This window comes from Pantherophis guttatus, chromosome 2 (genome assembly GCF_059756535.1).
Source record: "Pantherophis guttatus breed Tessera chromosome 2, ASM5975653v1, whole genome shotgun sequence".
NCBI lineage: Eukaryota > Metazoa > Chordata > Lepidosauria > Squamata > Colubridae > Pantherophis > Pantherophis guttatus.
Window position 1 is genome coordinate 143,253,666 of NC_142064.1, and position 15,086 is coordinate 143,268,751.

Here is a 15,086-nt window from a genome sequence, read left to right on the forward strand (position 1 = left end):
TTGGGGATTGGGCAGCATGAATAATAATGCTCATAGAGCTTACATTATATCAATCCTCTTTGCATTCCATGATGAGGTTTTGCAGGGGTGTCAAACTCGTGGCCTGCGGGCCAGATGCGTCACACACTAGTCACGCCCACCTGTTTTAGCCAAGGGAGAAAAGTCACGATACGTCACATGACGACAATGTGATGACGCAAGTTTGACACCCCTGGGATTTGTACCCATGGTGAGAGTTTGAAGAGGAAAAAAAAAAAAGGTACCTACGGTTCTTGCAGATTGAAGCAAGTTTCTTTGAAAAGACATCAGCTGGGAAGGCTGGAGTGTCTGCCCAAACCTTTCCCAATAGGCAGCTGAACAGAAGGCCTATTTTTCAACTCAATACAGTGGAGAGCAGGTAAGCACTCTGCTTCAGGTACCTCCCAAATACTGGACTTCTAGTTGCATTGGACTGTAGCACCCAAAATTCCCAGCCAGCCACAGCTCTCTTAGGTGATCAGCAGTGTAGCTCTGTGTACTTCTCCAGGTTTAGAAACGGTGTTTGATTTTGGGGGACCATTTAGAAGCAGTAAGAATCATTTCACATGTTAGAGAAGAGGCCAGACTGAATTCCTCTTGTGCCAATTTTGGTGCCCAGAGTTTTCTGTAAGGCAGTTGTTTCTGCTTGTGGAGCCACATAGCTTTTCATTGTTTACTCTTACCCATGTTGGATAATACTGACCAACAAGTTCAACAACATCTAGACAGCACAGATTCCGCACCCTGTCTTCACGCTTACTGCTTTCTCATGTCAACCCTGAGCTACAAGTATTCTCCTTTATTATTACTACTTTCCTTCTGACATCTTCTAGAGGTCCGTTGTTTCAATTTTCTTGTCCAGGCTCATTCTCTCACTGGTTGAATGCAAGAATGAGCAAAGCCATGACGTGACGTACCTGAGGCATACTTGGCTTTCATTTATACTTGAAGAGGTGCTTTTTTTGAATTGGTGAATTACAGGAAAAGATGTAGGGGTATTTTTTTTAGTGCATTAAAAACACTGCACATCATAAAATTACAGTGCCACATGTCTTTCTAGATCACTTTTTTTTTCACCAAAACAAGTGCATTTCTGTTACATAAGATCACATTAAATTAAAAGTGATTTAAACAAAAGTTTTGGACAATTACAAAGAAATGTTGCCATTCTTAGAGGACTTTCCGGAAAGATTGAAAATATATCTCAGTATCCTAAATGCTTTAATAGAGTATTGTTGTTTTTTTGGACCATTATTTCAGCTGAGTAATCATCTTTAGGGGATAAACGATACTTTACTGGCCTGTAAATATTTCTTTCTAAATGTTTATCCGTGTGTGAAAGTAAAAATAAATATTAAGATGATAATAATTTTCACTGGGTGTAAAACAAACCTAGTTTAAGAAGTTGTGAACAGAAGCTCTGTTCATTTCCCCCAAATCCCAAATATTGTAATGGTCTGACTCATAATTTTGTCTTGTCTGGAGGTGCCAGTATGGAAAATCAAATTAACAAAGATGCTTTGTAGGCTAGAAAGTTTTATCTCAATGATGGATATAGAGCCTTTAAAGAAATACAATTTCACTAATCTGGAAATTTTTTTGAGATGTAAAGATCTCCTGGATACAGAGCAGTTAATATTGGAAACACCAGTCACTTCATCATTGTAGGATCATTTAATTTCTAGACAGGGCAACTATATCAAGTCAAATTATACAGTGGCTTCTGTGAATAATCCGTAGTTACACACAATACAACGTCTTGAACACACAGCAAAGCAACCAGATGCCCACACTTAATCTGCCCTCAAAACATGCTTTTTTTTGGCCTCCAATTTTGATCTTCAACGTGGCCTGCTAGTTTATTCGGTTTTACCCTATGAATCTGTATAGGTAAGTGATAAACTTCTCTCAAAAGAACAAACCGAAAGAAACTAGTTAAGAAAAAACATAAATGAGGACAGGAGTAAGTCAGCTGTGACTTGAACACAGGGCAAATGAGGATGAATTCTTCAGAGACAGGCAGAAACTAGAGCAAGGCCAACAGCAGTAGACTACTGAAACCTGAGAGCTGCCTGCACATTTCAAATTACCTAGCTAGATCTGGATTGGCTTGTGGATCAAGCTGACATTGGAATAAGAGATGTCTTCTTCCAAATCCTATCTACCAGCCTCTCCCAACTGGATGCATTCCAAATGTGATGGGAATATATTGCCCATACTTTGAACCAGCCAAAAGCCATACCAACCAGCAAGTCCGTAGCCCTAATATTTCCTGAAGGCACCTGCTTAAGGACTGATAGTTATCTGCACCAAGAAGCCAGTGTATCTTCTGGCAAAGAGTTTGCAAGAAACATTCCTGATCTCTCAGGAAATGATTATCAGAACTAGCCATTTCATCAGTTATGAAAACTGTTGCAGATAACTGTCGCCCCTCCAGATGTCGTGCAGATGTTGCATACCCATCAGCCTCGGCCAGTACAGCAAAGAGTTGGCTAAAACAGGAAGGCCACAGCTTTTCCACCCTCTGGTATTGTAAGGAGTGTACGTCATCTGTACACGTGGTCTTGTTGTTTCAGTGCTCCATTGATTTAAGACTGCACATTATTTGCTGGAGTGAGATGTAAATTAGGCTACAATTGTATATGCTGTAGTATTTTTGCACACACTGGGCTTACTTCTAAGTAAGAGTTTGGTAAGTTATTAATGAATGAAACTTAGCCTTATCTTTTGAGTTAACCGGTCCCCTGGCCTATATTCTTGCTTCAAAAACTGTATGTGCGTGGTATGTGTGCATGTATGCACACTTGCATTAGCATGTGTGTTGTTTGAGAAAAGCAAGAACGAGCTTTTGGTATTTTTGATTTATTTGGGAAAATGTTCCACCTTTTTTTCTCTCTCAACCGTTGTATTTCTGGCAACCTCGTAGAGAGCTCTTTTCACAAAGAGTTTAACAAACAAGATCAAATTAAATGTACGTCATGACATGAATTGTGTTCTGTATGTTTTTCAGCCCAAATCTTTCTGTTATTCTTTAACGTTTAATAAAAACATTTAAATTTTTTCTTTGCCTGAAGTTGTGTTTGTCTTTCTTGCCGTAGGATGATAAAAAAGACGATAGCTTCTTAAGAGGTCTTTGGACCCCAAAGTTGAGGCAGGATTCTGAAGGTTAGTTAGACTACTGACTGCTGCTGTGACTCTTTATAAAGAATTTGTGACTCTGCTTTAGAGTAGTTGTTGTTTTTTAATTATGAGAAGTAGAAAAGTGTAAATACTTATATTGGGTATTTATATTTTTAATTCCACACCTAACTGAAATTAATTTGGATTTAGTGTGGACACTTTTTCTCAGACTTGTTGGGAATGAAATATGATTGTTCCATGCGCAGCCCCTTAAATAATCTGAAGCCCCCAAACAAACCAGGAACATGTTTGTAATTCTAGATCATGTTGAGTGGGAATCTTGCAAATTGAAGTCCACAAGTCTTAAAGTTGCCAAGTTTGAAGATTTGGAGATCCCTGTTCGAGAGATATGAATGCCAAAGAACCATCTGGCATCTTCAGATAGGGTTGGGAAGCTCCTCCTAAAAACTACTGCTGTATGTTATAGGCAACCCTGGACTGGATGGTTTAGGCACTGAAGATCATGGAAATACTGGACCAGTGGCTGCTTGCAAATTGGAAGAGAAAGATTGCGTTCTGCCCCACATGAAAGCATTTGAAGTATGTAGATGGTGCTTTGCCAAGTTTGGAAAACATTGATGTAGACAGAGTGTTGGGTTATGAAGAAGTAAATCAGGGTCTCCCTTCCTCCAATGTGAGGTGATAGATCTTCAGCTCCTTCCTGAAGAGGACACAGTTCTTCCAATCTTTTGGTCTCCTGTTTCATTTTCATTGCCTGTTTTTTGGAGTTCCCCACATCAGGAAAAATAGAGGCCCAAGAGACTGAAGGGTGAAAAAAATTGAAGCTATGTCCTTCTCCTCTGAGAAAAAGTAAAACCCCATCTTTACAGTATGATAGCAACTAATTTGCACAACATACTAATCCGACATACGACAACCCTTCAAATCCTAAACCTAAGCTGACTAACCTTAATAGATTGTGCAATCAATCAGTACTTTTTTAATTTGCCTACTTAAGCGTTTGTGTAAATACAGCCAGAAGGAGATACTGGGGTTTTTTTTAATGGCTGAGCAAACCCAGGTTTCATAAAATACTCTTTAGCTAAAGATAGGGATCTTTCCAATAAAATCTGGGTCCTTGCAGTAAAATATGCAACTTTAGCCATCATAATTCCTCTAAAGAAACGGGAACTAAAGTTTGGAAGCAGACTGAGAATTTTTCATTAGGGTTTCCTCTCTATTTCCATGTCCTTGCAATCTGTATTTCCCCCAAAGGAATAAAACGGTTTAAGAAAAAAAAAAAGTTTCAAAAGCTCCCTTGTCCTCTACCAGACTCAAAAAAAAAATAAAAATCCAAACCAATCAATATAGTAAAAACTCTGCAATTCTGCATTCCAGACAAGACAGTAGCAGAAATCAGCAAGATACACCAAGGATTCCAGTTCCCTGGTCTCTTCTGCAGAGGTTTTGGGACGACTAGCTGTCCAAGAGGCCTAGAAGTTGTGATTCCCAACCCAGTTTAAGGGCATTGAGCTGGAAAAGGCTGAACTAGACAAAATTGCCAAGGGTGGAGAAATTTAATTTAAAATATACTTACTCACCTGTTGGCCCATACAAATACAGTGTCAGGGTTCCAAGTAACACCCCCAATGAAAGAAGACTCTGAGGCTTGAAGTTCCTAGAAGTTCCATTTTATTAGAGATGTCATATTGGCACATCTGGGAAAGCCCAAATCTGAAAGCTTCCAGGTTTTCCACACCCAAAAGAAAGTCCCTGCCCAGCACCCACATGTACATCACATGGTCCAATCAAAACACTATCCAACTGGAGATGCCTCCCAGTTCTGGCCCTCCAGGTGTAGGGCAAAATGTCTGACTCTCTGAGAAAGGAATGTTATTATGACTATATATCACCCCTGCTCCATACAATTTCCCCCTCCCAATTTCCCACAGCAGTAAATGCAAATGATGGCTTCCAGGCCTGACATACAGGATTCTCCCCTCATTACAGTTAGACTATAACAGGTTCATCCTGAAACAAGAAAACAATTCACCTGAGGTTATGCTTTTTTATTTGTATTTAAATCCAGGAACATGAAATGACCTAATCAGGGAAATCTAAGTCAGTAGTAATTTAGAGACTGGAAACAAGAGCTGTGCAATTATTAAACAGAAAGGATAGATTGTTCAAGAGCAATTGGAAGGTGTAGATCATTTTCATCACAATTTAACTATATTGAAAAGGAGCTAAAAGAATTTGCAGAGGTGTCAAGACTATTAGTTAATTTTCAGAAATCACATTTGATGTGGTTTTTTTTTCCATGCACACTCAAAAATTCAAAAGGAATTTTCTGCCATTTTAGGGATTCCAATAGTATATATATCCTCAAAATATTTAAGCATTACTATTACTAAACATGTTAATGGTTTTTTTAATTAATTTTATATCAACATGGAAGAAATTAAATAGGGAAATGAAAAACTGGGCTTCAAAACATTTTAATGTTTTAGGGTGAATTGCAAAAGTAAAAATGAAAATCTTTACACAGCTTAACTTCCTATTTCGATGCCTGCCTCAGGAAAGTCCAGGACAGATTTGGAGACATGGGTAATAAATAAATAATACTTTTTGTTTTAATGAAAAAAAAAATGAGAATAAACAAAACGATTTTATATAGACCTCAGAAACAGAGAGATGCCTAATTTGATAATATATTATCAAGTGGTACAGTTAGGGTATATGACTCCATTTATTATGGAAAACTCTCCTAAACAGTGTTCCAAATTAAAACCATATTAAGGCCAACCCAATTTTTCTAGAATAAAGAAGATTGTAAATGTTTTCACTAAAGTAATGCTTCAAATTTGAAAGTAAAGACATAGCTGTCAGGATTCCAAGTAATACTCCCAGTGGTGGGATTCAAATAATTTAACAACCGATTCTCTGCCCTAATGACCAGTTGGGTGGGAGTGGCCAGGGGGTGTGACAGGCAGCACTCGGCCTCCTGCAACCCCGTGGGAGCAAAAACAAGCCTCGTGGGAGCAAAAACAACCCCTGTGCCCCATTTTGGGCCTAGTAGACCTCCCTGCAGCCTCCTGGGAGCAAAAATGGGTTTGGGGGGGCATGCCGCACCCCCAATGCCCCATTTTGGGCCTAGTAGGCCTCCCTGCACTTACCTGGGAGCAAAAATGCGGTGCATCAGGACTCCTGGAAGGGGAGGGGAGGTGCCAGCCCGCAATTTAACAACCGGTTTTCCCAAACCGGCCCGAACCGGCTGAATCCCACCACTGAATACTCCCATAGCAAACAGAACTCCGAGGCAGGTCAATTCCTCAAAGAATAGTTTTATTAGATATATCATATTGGCACAGGCTGGTGAAAACCGACTCTGAATGTTCCCGCGGTTTTCATGTAATTAAAAGTTAAAGTTTTCCCCCTTCCCCAAATAATCAGTCACACGGTCTAATCAAGGTGTCATCCGGTAACCTGGTAACTTCACTCCTCTCTCCGGCCACGTGTGGGAATGTCCTTTGTTCCCAGGAGAAAGTATTTTGTTTTGACTACAAACCCCAACTATCTCTATTCCCCCCTCCCTATCCCTCAACTCCAGTGTGACAACACTGAAGCTTCAAAATGGCCTCGGTCAGGTCAGCTTCAGGGTTGACAGTAGCTTTGATAAAGGATATTTCTCCTTTAACTTCTTTAATAACATACAGAACAGAATAATTATTAAGGTTTGGTTAAAATTATTTTTGTATTTTTTAGAAAATACAATTTTTATAGATGTTTATAGTAATGGGAATCTCTCACTAAAGATCAACTATAGAGCAATGAATAGGTGATAAGGTGATAGGCTCTTTTGTATTAATTCAAATCTCTTTGGAACAATAGGAATATTGGAGCTTCAGCAACATGGTCTTATACTAGTTTATGCTGGTGGTCATGCAATAAAACTATACCCTTTTGGGATACATTTTTGGGGGGAGGTAACATCACCAAACAAAGAACTAAATGCTCCCCAGAGTTTAGTTTACTGTATATATTTACTGGACTAAATCTCAAGCTTAAAAATACTTTATTGTTTAATCTTAGCAGCCAAAATAAATGTGCAACATTGGAAAATTCTAGATAGAATACAATTGAGATGTGGATTAACTAGGCCTTTTCAATTGCCCCATAAGAAAAAAAAATCATAGGCATATAATGAGACAGCAGAAGCAGGGATCACAATTTTATCAAATCTGGATGGATTTTATCTTAATAGCAATAAACATAATATGGTATACATTACATATATATAGGAAAGAAACACATACCATACCTGTCTCTTTATTTACATTGCAGTAAATCTTTTTTGTATCTCCTGTCTTTTTTCCCTCTATATACGCATCATGCATTTATGTTAATCCAGTTACCTGATATTAGTTGTACATCATAATGTAGTAAAAACAATGGGAAAAAACGCCTCAATTTCTTCTGCACACAATCACTCTGGATTGACTTACCCATATCTCACCCTCTAGTTTAGTCCTAGAGGTTCCATGCTTTTTTTTTTCTTTCTCTGATGAGCCAACCACCTCCACAACTTCTTGCTCAAGAACTCTTCCTTCCAAGCTGGGCCCAACTCAATTCAACCTTCAACTCTGGATCCAGATATCTGAGTTAATTCATTTTTCCAGCAAAGGTTTATTTTGAAGTAATGTTATCTGGAGCATTCTTTCTTTACCCTTCATCCATTAAAGGCTACCAGTGTCTTTTGGTAGACAGGAACGCTGGATATAAGTGACACCACTTCAGATCTTTTCCTTATTTGGTTTGTAATCATTTGGGGTGAAGACCCTAAAGAGTTGTTGGTATTTTTCTAAACACTTTGAGGCTGCCTCTTTCAGGACTTTAATTCTATACTCATTTGTTCCAGTATTTGAAAAGAGTTACTCCAGGTGATTCATCCAGCGTTTTTCATAACACAGACCGACCTTGTAATCTTAATAAAAGCAAAACAAAGAAACAACAACACCACCACCCCCAAATGATAGCTTGTCTGTTGGGAAGGCAACTGTGTGACAATTGACACTTCCCTTTGTACCTGCAAACTTAAAAGAAATAATAACTCAATTCAAGGGATGCTGCCAAGTAACATGTTAGATAGCTTCAAGCATCACCTATCTTTCTAAGTATCCCCCTGGCCAGAAATGATTCCATAAGTTTTAAGAAACAAAAAATGAAGTCCAATGCTTTGGAAAGAAAGTGAGCCTCTTGCCAGTTGTATCACAACCTGAATGTGCTCTGCAAATTGGCAGAGGGAAGGCAATTCAAGTAACATTCTAGTCGAATACTTGAAATTATTTTATGATGGACACGCCTTCCTCACAACCATTTGATGAAACAGGCAACTATCCTTCTACATGTGGAGAGAGAATAACCAGAAGGTGAGGGGATTAAACCAAGCCAGCTGTTCTTTCCTTGACATATTAGGTTACCATAATTTGGGAAGGGTGTGTGTTTCTACAGTGGAGAATTTTAATGATTCAACTCCTACCCAGCCACAATTTCTCCAAAATGGTTTGAGCTGTAGCTTAGTCTGAAAATAAAGGTCCTCTTTCTAGTCCCAGCTTTGAGGTAGCCTTGTCTAAGGGTGGGTCCCAACTCCTAGATTCTCTGCAATGGCCAGGCTGGCTGGGGAGGGCTGGGTAAAGAGGCTTACTCATCTGGCAAGCCACGACACTCAGGAATACTGTTTTAAGAGCCGTGGTGGCATAGTGGTTAGAATGCAGTATTGCAGGCTAATTCTACCGACTATCAGCAGTTTGATCCTGACCGGCTCAGGATTGACTCAGCCTTCCAACCTTCCACTATCGGTAAAATGAGGACCCAGATTGTTGGGGGTAATATGCTGACTCTGTAAACCACTTAGAGAGGACTGTAAAGTGCTATGAAGTGGTATATAAGTCTTAAGTGCTATTGCTATTTAAAGAATTTATGTTTCTAAGAAGAATCTTTGAATATTAACATTGTAGTGCTTTTCACATGATGGATTAACTCCTGTGGAATTAAATTTGCAGGAGTGAGGGAGAGTGCATTTTCTGGTTGCTTCCTATCTAGAACAGGCCATAGTTTCCTGCCATATTACAGGAGATTATTTTAAGACCAAAGATGAAGATGAGACTGACCAACCACACTGATCATAAAAGAATCAAGAATTAGAGATTTGGAAGAGATCCCAGCTCGCCACTAAAGCTCAACAGAATACAAAGTTCAGTCCAGTGGTGGGTTGCTCCCAGTTCTGTCCGGTTCTTGAGAACTGGTAGTAAAATTGGCGGGAGGCTCCGCCCACCCACCCTGACGTCACACTTGGTGATCTGCGCATGCCCAGAAGTGCACACACTCCCGTTGCAAACTGGTAGTAAAGGTAAGTAGAACCCATCCCTGGTTCAGTCCCTATTTCTGCTACAAATGCCCCAAAGTCCCAAAAGTAGAAATGGACCTCAGAATCCTACTAAGATGCTTCCTGTTCATCTTCTAATAATGAAATGGGATTCTCTCTTTTTCGTTTGGAATGTTGATGAACTAAGAATGGAAAATTAAAGTTATTATTAGCACAAGGTGTGGGATGGATTTCCATATCATTAGCCACAAGTTGTCATTACCTTAAGTAGAGATTGTTCTTGCATGCTTTTGTACACCTTCCTGATGGAACATCCTTACCAAGAACTCACCTAAGACCAGGAGTCTTGGAGTCGCATAAGGAGAAAGTCAAAACATCCTAGCAAACATCCTAACATTGAGGTTGAGTTTTAATGCCACCTATTGGTATTGCATCCAAACATCTAAAAATTAGGCATTAGGAAGCATGCCATGTTAGGAATCTAATCTCAGGATTAACAGGGTATTGGTATACATAACTTGCACAATCTATGGTGTAAGATGCTTCCTGAGGTGACCATTTTCACACCGAAACAGTTTCCTGATCTTATGGAAGGCTTCAATGTCACCACGGCTGTCAGGTAGATTCATCAAGGCAGATAGTCCTCGATTTACAACAATTTGCTTCCTGACTGTTCCAAGTTACAACGGCACTGAAAAAAATAACCTATGATCGTTGCAACATTCCCATGGTCACTTGATCAAAATTCAGATGCTCGGCAACTGACTCATATTTATGACGGTCGCAGTATCTCAGGGACGTGTGATCCCTTTTGCGAACGTCTGACAAGCAAGGTCAATGGGGAATTCACTTAACAACCATTCTACTAATTTAACAACTGCAGTGACTCACTGAACAACTGTGGCAAGAAAGGTTGCAAAATGAGCAGGGGTGGTATTCACTTACCTTCCCTACCGGTTCGCAAATGTGTGTGAGCACGCATATTTCACACATGTGCAAGGCCTTCTGTGCATGCGCAGAGCCTAGAAAATGTGGAAAAAAGTGACGTCATGATGTCCGTGTGGGTGGGCGGGGCTTCCCACAGCCCCTACCGGTTTGCCCGAACCAGAGAGAACCGACTGAATACCACCACTGAAAATGAGGCAAAACTCACTTAGCAACTGTCTTGCTTAGCAAAAGAAATGGGCTCAATTGTTATAAGCCGAGGACGACTTGTATATAAAAAAAAAACCCACTGCCATGGATCTGCTCAAAATCAGGCAATGCCCAGTGAAGGAACTTGCCAGCTAACTTGAAGGTCTTCTCCACATTACTGCCAAACCCAGTTTGGTGTTCCAAGAAACATGAATAGAAAGTAGATTCTTGACAGAAGACTGATGGAGGTCCCACTGGGAAAGTAGAAACGAAGGCTTAATGTTTAGAATCTTAACATAATATTATAACACGAGTCATCCATGAATAGAGGCCTAATTAATCTCTAGAGCTCAGCTTGCCTATTGTGTAAAATTTGCTTTGTATAATTTATGCACGTACAATATGTAGCTCTCAAGCCTATCCTGAATTTCTCTGCCAGATTTCCGGAGGAATAATTTAAACATTTTTATCTTGTTTGGGATCTGTTGAGCATGTTTTATTTCTGACCTAAGGAAAGTTCTTCAGTCATTTGTCTGACAACCTCCTAACACCAGCTTTATTTATGGCAAGAACCTGGAAGTCTTGGGTCATATGCAATAGGGCAGGGCCACTGCAGAGTCATCGTTGGCAAGTCGCAATAAGACAATGTTATTGCACTCATAGCCTATTACAGCACTTGGTCAAAGACTGACAAATGGGCTTTGGAACTGGTCTGAACTGGGGGTTTTTTTTGCCCCAGAATATTGGGACATCTTGATTACATTCTGTCATAGAGGATATTCAAATCTAAGCGTTTCTGTTTGTCTTTAAAAGAAACAAAAGAGGATATTTAAAACTTGGAAAGGGTGCCCTGCCCTAAAGTGAGTCATTGAAAAATGTACCCAGGCTTTCCAGTTTAGGGTTGATAAATGGCAGTGAAGAGATGAAGAAACCTGAAACTGTCTAACAGCCATCTAGATTTTTACAGCCCTGATATTGTCGCCCATAAAGGTATCAGGATCTGTCCTGCAAATCATGATGTTGAGACCTAACAATTTGCTGGATTTTACTGTCGTAGTATCCAAAATGGCTGCCATTTCCTCATAGCCAATTAACAGCTTCAATAGCAAAAATATTATATCAATAGTATAATAATAAAAAATTCTATTCTATTCTATTCTATTCTATTCTATTCTATTCTATTCTATTCTATTCTATTCTATTCTATTCTATTCTATTCTATTCTAATAGCACTTAGATTTATATACCGCTTCACAGTGCTTTACAGCCCACTCTAAGCAGTTTACAGAGTCAGCCTATTGTCCCCAGCAATCTGGATTCTCATTTTGCCCACCTTGGAAGGATGGAAGGCTGAGTCAACCTTGAGCCGGTGCGAATCGAACTGCCAAACTGCTGGCAAGAATTAGCCCGTAATACTGCATTCTAATCACTGCGCCACCACAGCTCTTCAACCTCATTTGAGTTATAAAAATACTCCTGGCGTGGAAGACAACTCCAGATGACTTTAGGAAAAATGACCATCTTGCTCTTGGAAGGAGTTAGCAGTTGCCCTCTTGCAGAATGTAGTTTAAAACCAAAATCAAAACTCCAAACTGATCTACAGATTGGCATTTCCTGGTGGAATTACATGGAAGGATTGAGAGGCGTCTTGTGCTTAGCTTTGTTAGATCCGCCAAAGTCAGCTAGGTATTGCCATTGTATTTTGTTATAAACAGCCACAAATCCACTTGAGACAGTGTCTGGTAACAAGGAAAGTGTTGCGAAGAGAGGAAATTAAACCAGCTTTCTTAGAAATAAACAACAGACATCAGTCCTGTTAACAAGACCTTTCTTCACTCCCTTCCCAACATTGCTAGCCTACACCGCCCATCATTGATTGAAACAGATCAATAGTCCTTTTAAAGTCTCACTTCCCTCCTTTCTCCCTAGAGCTTTCGACCGAATGTAGTCAATCAAACCTGGAATGACTTGATTGCATATGAGCAGAGAAAGCCTCCTAGCAGCCAGGGTCACTTGCAGCTTTTAAGTCTGTTATCCCACAGGTTCTTGCTATTTCTTTTAAGGAAGGACCCTGGGTTTTGCTTCAGTTGCTTCAAATCTTAATTGGTAAAAAGAGAGGTTGTACAACTCACATGGAGGTCAATGGGACCACTGTCTTCCAACATGGATGCTCTGTTCTTTAACAAGTTAGGGGTCCTAAAGCTGGGCTGGAGCCAGGGTCCCAGTTGGGGAAAGTGGATTGACCATTCTGGTACCAATTTTAATGGGAGTGGGTGGATGGATTCTTGGAAAGACTGTGCCTTCCAAGTCTTACAGTCAGGCATGGAGGCCTTGCCCATCATTAAAGATCCATCCTCACATTAATGAGACTTTTTGGTGGGGGCCTCCTCATTGGGAAATGTCCTTTATTTACCATCTACTTATTTTCTTCCATCTTTAATAGAAACAAAGTTTGGTTGATTGCAGGATTTTTAACGTGGAGAGCATGTGATGGTTGGACTCTTCTTTCCTGCAGTTTCAGGTGGTACCATCTCAGCAGAGATGAATAAATACATCCTCAAACGGATGTCAGATTTGAATGATGTATTTGGACCAGGAAATGTCTTTATTCAGAGGGGAGATGAGGTCAATGCAGTTGATCCTTTTCTGATATGTAGGAAGCACCCTTCTTTCATTCAAATATTTCAAATATGGGCCTTGGTAGTATTAAACAGATGTTCTGTGCCAGCTTTCCAGAGCTCACCTCCTGAAATTCATGATTCATTCGAAAGTGATGAGAGCCCTTCTGAAACTATTGCAACCGAGATGTCAGGAGGGCAATTTGTTTATGCATTGCTATGGTTTAATCATGAAATGCTCTCAGTGCCCTAGAGACCAAACTTGCTCTTCTTCTCTCCCAATATTACACGAGGATATCTCTGCAAGACTGGATCAAGGATAGGTAGTCTGTGACCTTCTTGATGCTGTCCCAGAATCAATAGCGATAGGACTTAGACTTATATACTGCTTCATAGTGCTTTCCAGCCCTCTCTAAGCGGTTTACAGCAGGGATGAAATCCAGCAGGTTATGACAGGTTCTGGAGAACTGGTAGCGAAAATTTTGAGCAGTTCGGAGAACCGGCAAATACCAACTCTGGCTGGCCCCAGAGTGGGGTGGGAATGGAGATTTTGCAATATCCTTCCCCCAGGAGTGAGGAGGGAATGGGGATTTTGCAATATCCTTCCCCTGCCACACCCACCAAGCCATGCCCACCAAGCCACAGCACGCCCACCAAGCCACGCCCACAGAACCAGTAGTAAAAAAATTTGGATTTCACCACTGATGTACAGCATCAGCATATTGCCCCCAACAATCTGGGTCCTCATTTTACCTCATTTAGGATGGAAATCTGAGTCAACCTTGAGCGGATCAAGATCGAACTGCCAAATTGCAGGCAGCCGGCAGTCATCAGAAGCCTGTAGTATTGCATTCTAACCACGGTGCCATCCCGGCAGTGGTGGAATGCTGCCGGTTTAACAACCTGTTCAGTGAGTGCACGCTTTGCATGCATGCATGCGCTTTGTGCGTGCATGCACTTAAGGCGCTTGCACGCAGTGCTGAAAATGGAGCATTTAGAAGCTCAGCTGCTTACCTTCCAAGTCAGCAACAGTAACTAGAACAGTGAGGGGGGAGGAAATCAGCTGTGCAGCGCGATTGAGATGAGCTACAAAACAGGATGGGCGGGGCCAAATGATCATCGGCGCTACCAGTTCACCCAAACCGGTCTGAACCGGCTGAATATCATCTCTGATCACGTCTCAATAGCCTTGTGATTTGGGATTGCACCAAGATGTAGTTCAGCCAGATCTGCTGGATGACAGTTTTACCTACCTGAAAGGTACATGCTCCATGCTGTCATGAACAGGGGAATAGAATAGAATAGAATAGAATAGAATAGAATAGAATAGAATAGAATAGAATAGAATAGAATAGAATAGAATAGAATAGAATAGAATTCTTTATTGGCCAAGAGTGATTGGACGCACAATGAATTTGTCTTTGGTGCATATGTTCCCAGTGTACATAAACGAGATGACTCCTGGATGCTCCAGCCAGCCAACTTCTCACAGAGCCAGTCTCCCTTGAACTGCACACCAAACACTCCGAGGCTTCTGGAATTACATGGGAAGAGCATGGAGATGATTGAATGAATTACCCACTTGCAGGCCAGCGATTATGGTTCATTTATTTGGAATTACAGGTAGCCCTCGACTTACAACCATTTGTTTACTGACTGTTCGGAGTTACAATGTCACTGAAAAAGTGACTTACGACTGTTTTTCACACTTACGACTGCTGCAGCATCCTCAGGGTCATGATCCCAAAATTCAGATTGCTTGGCAACAGGATAGTTGTTTGCAGTGCCCTGAAGTCATATGATCACCTTTT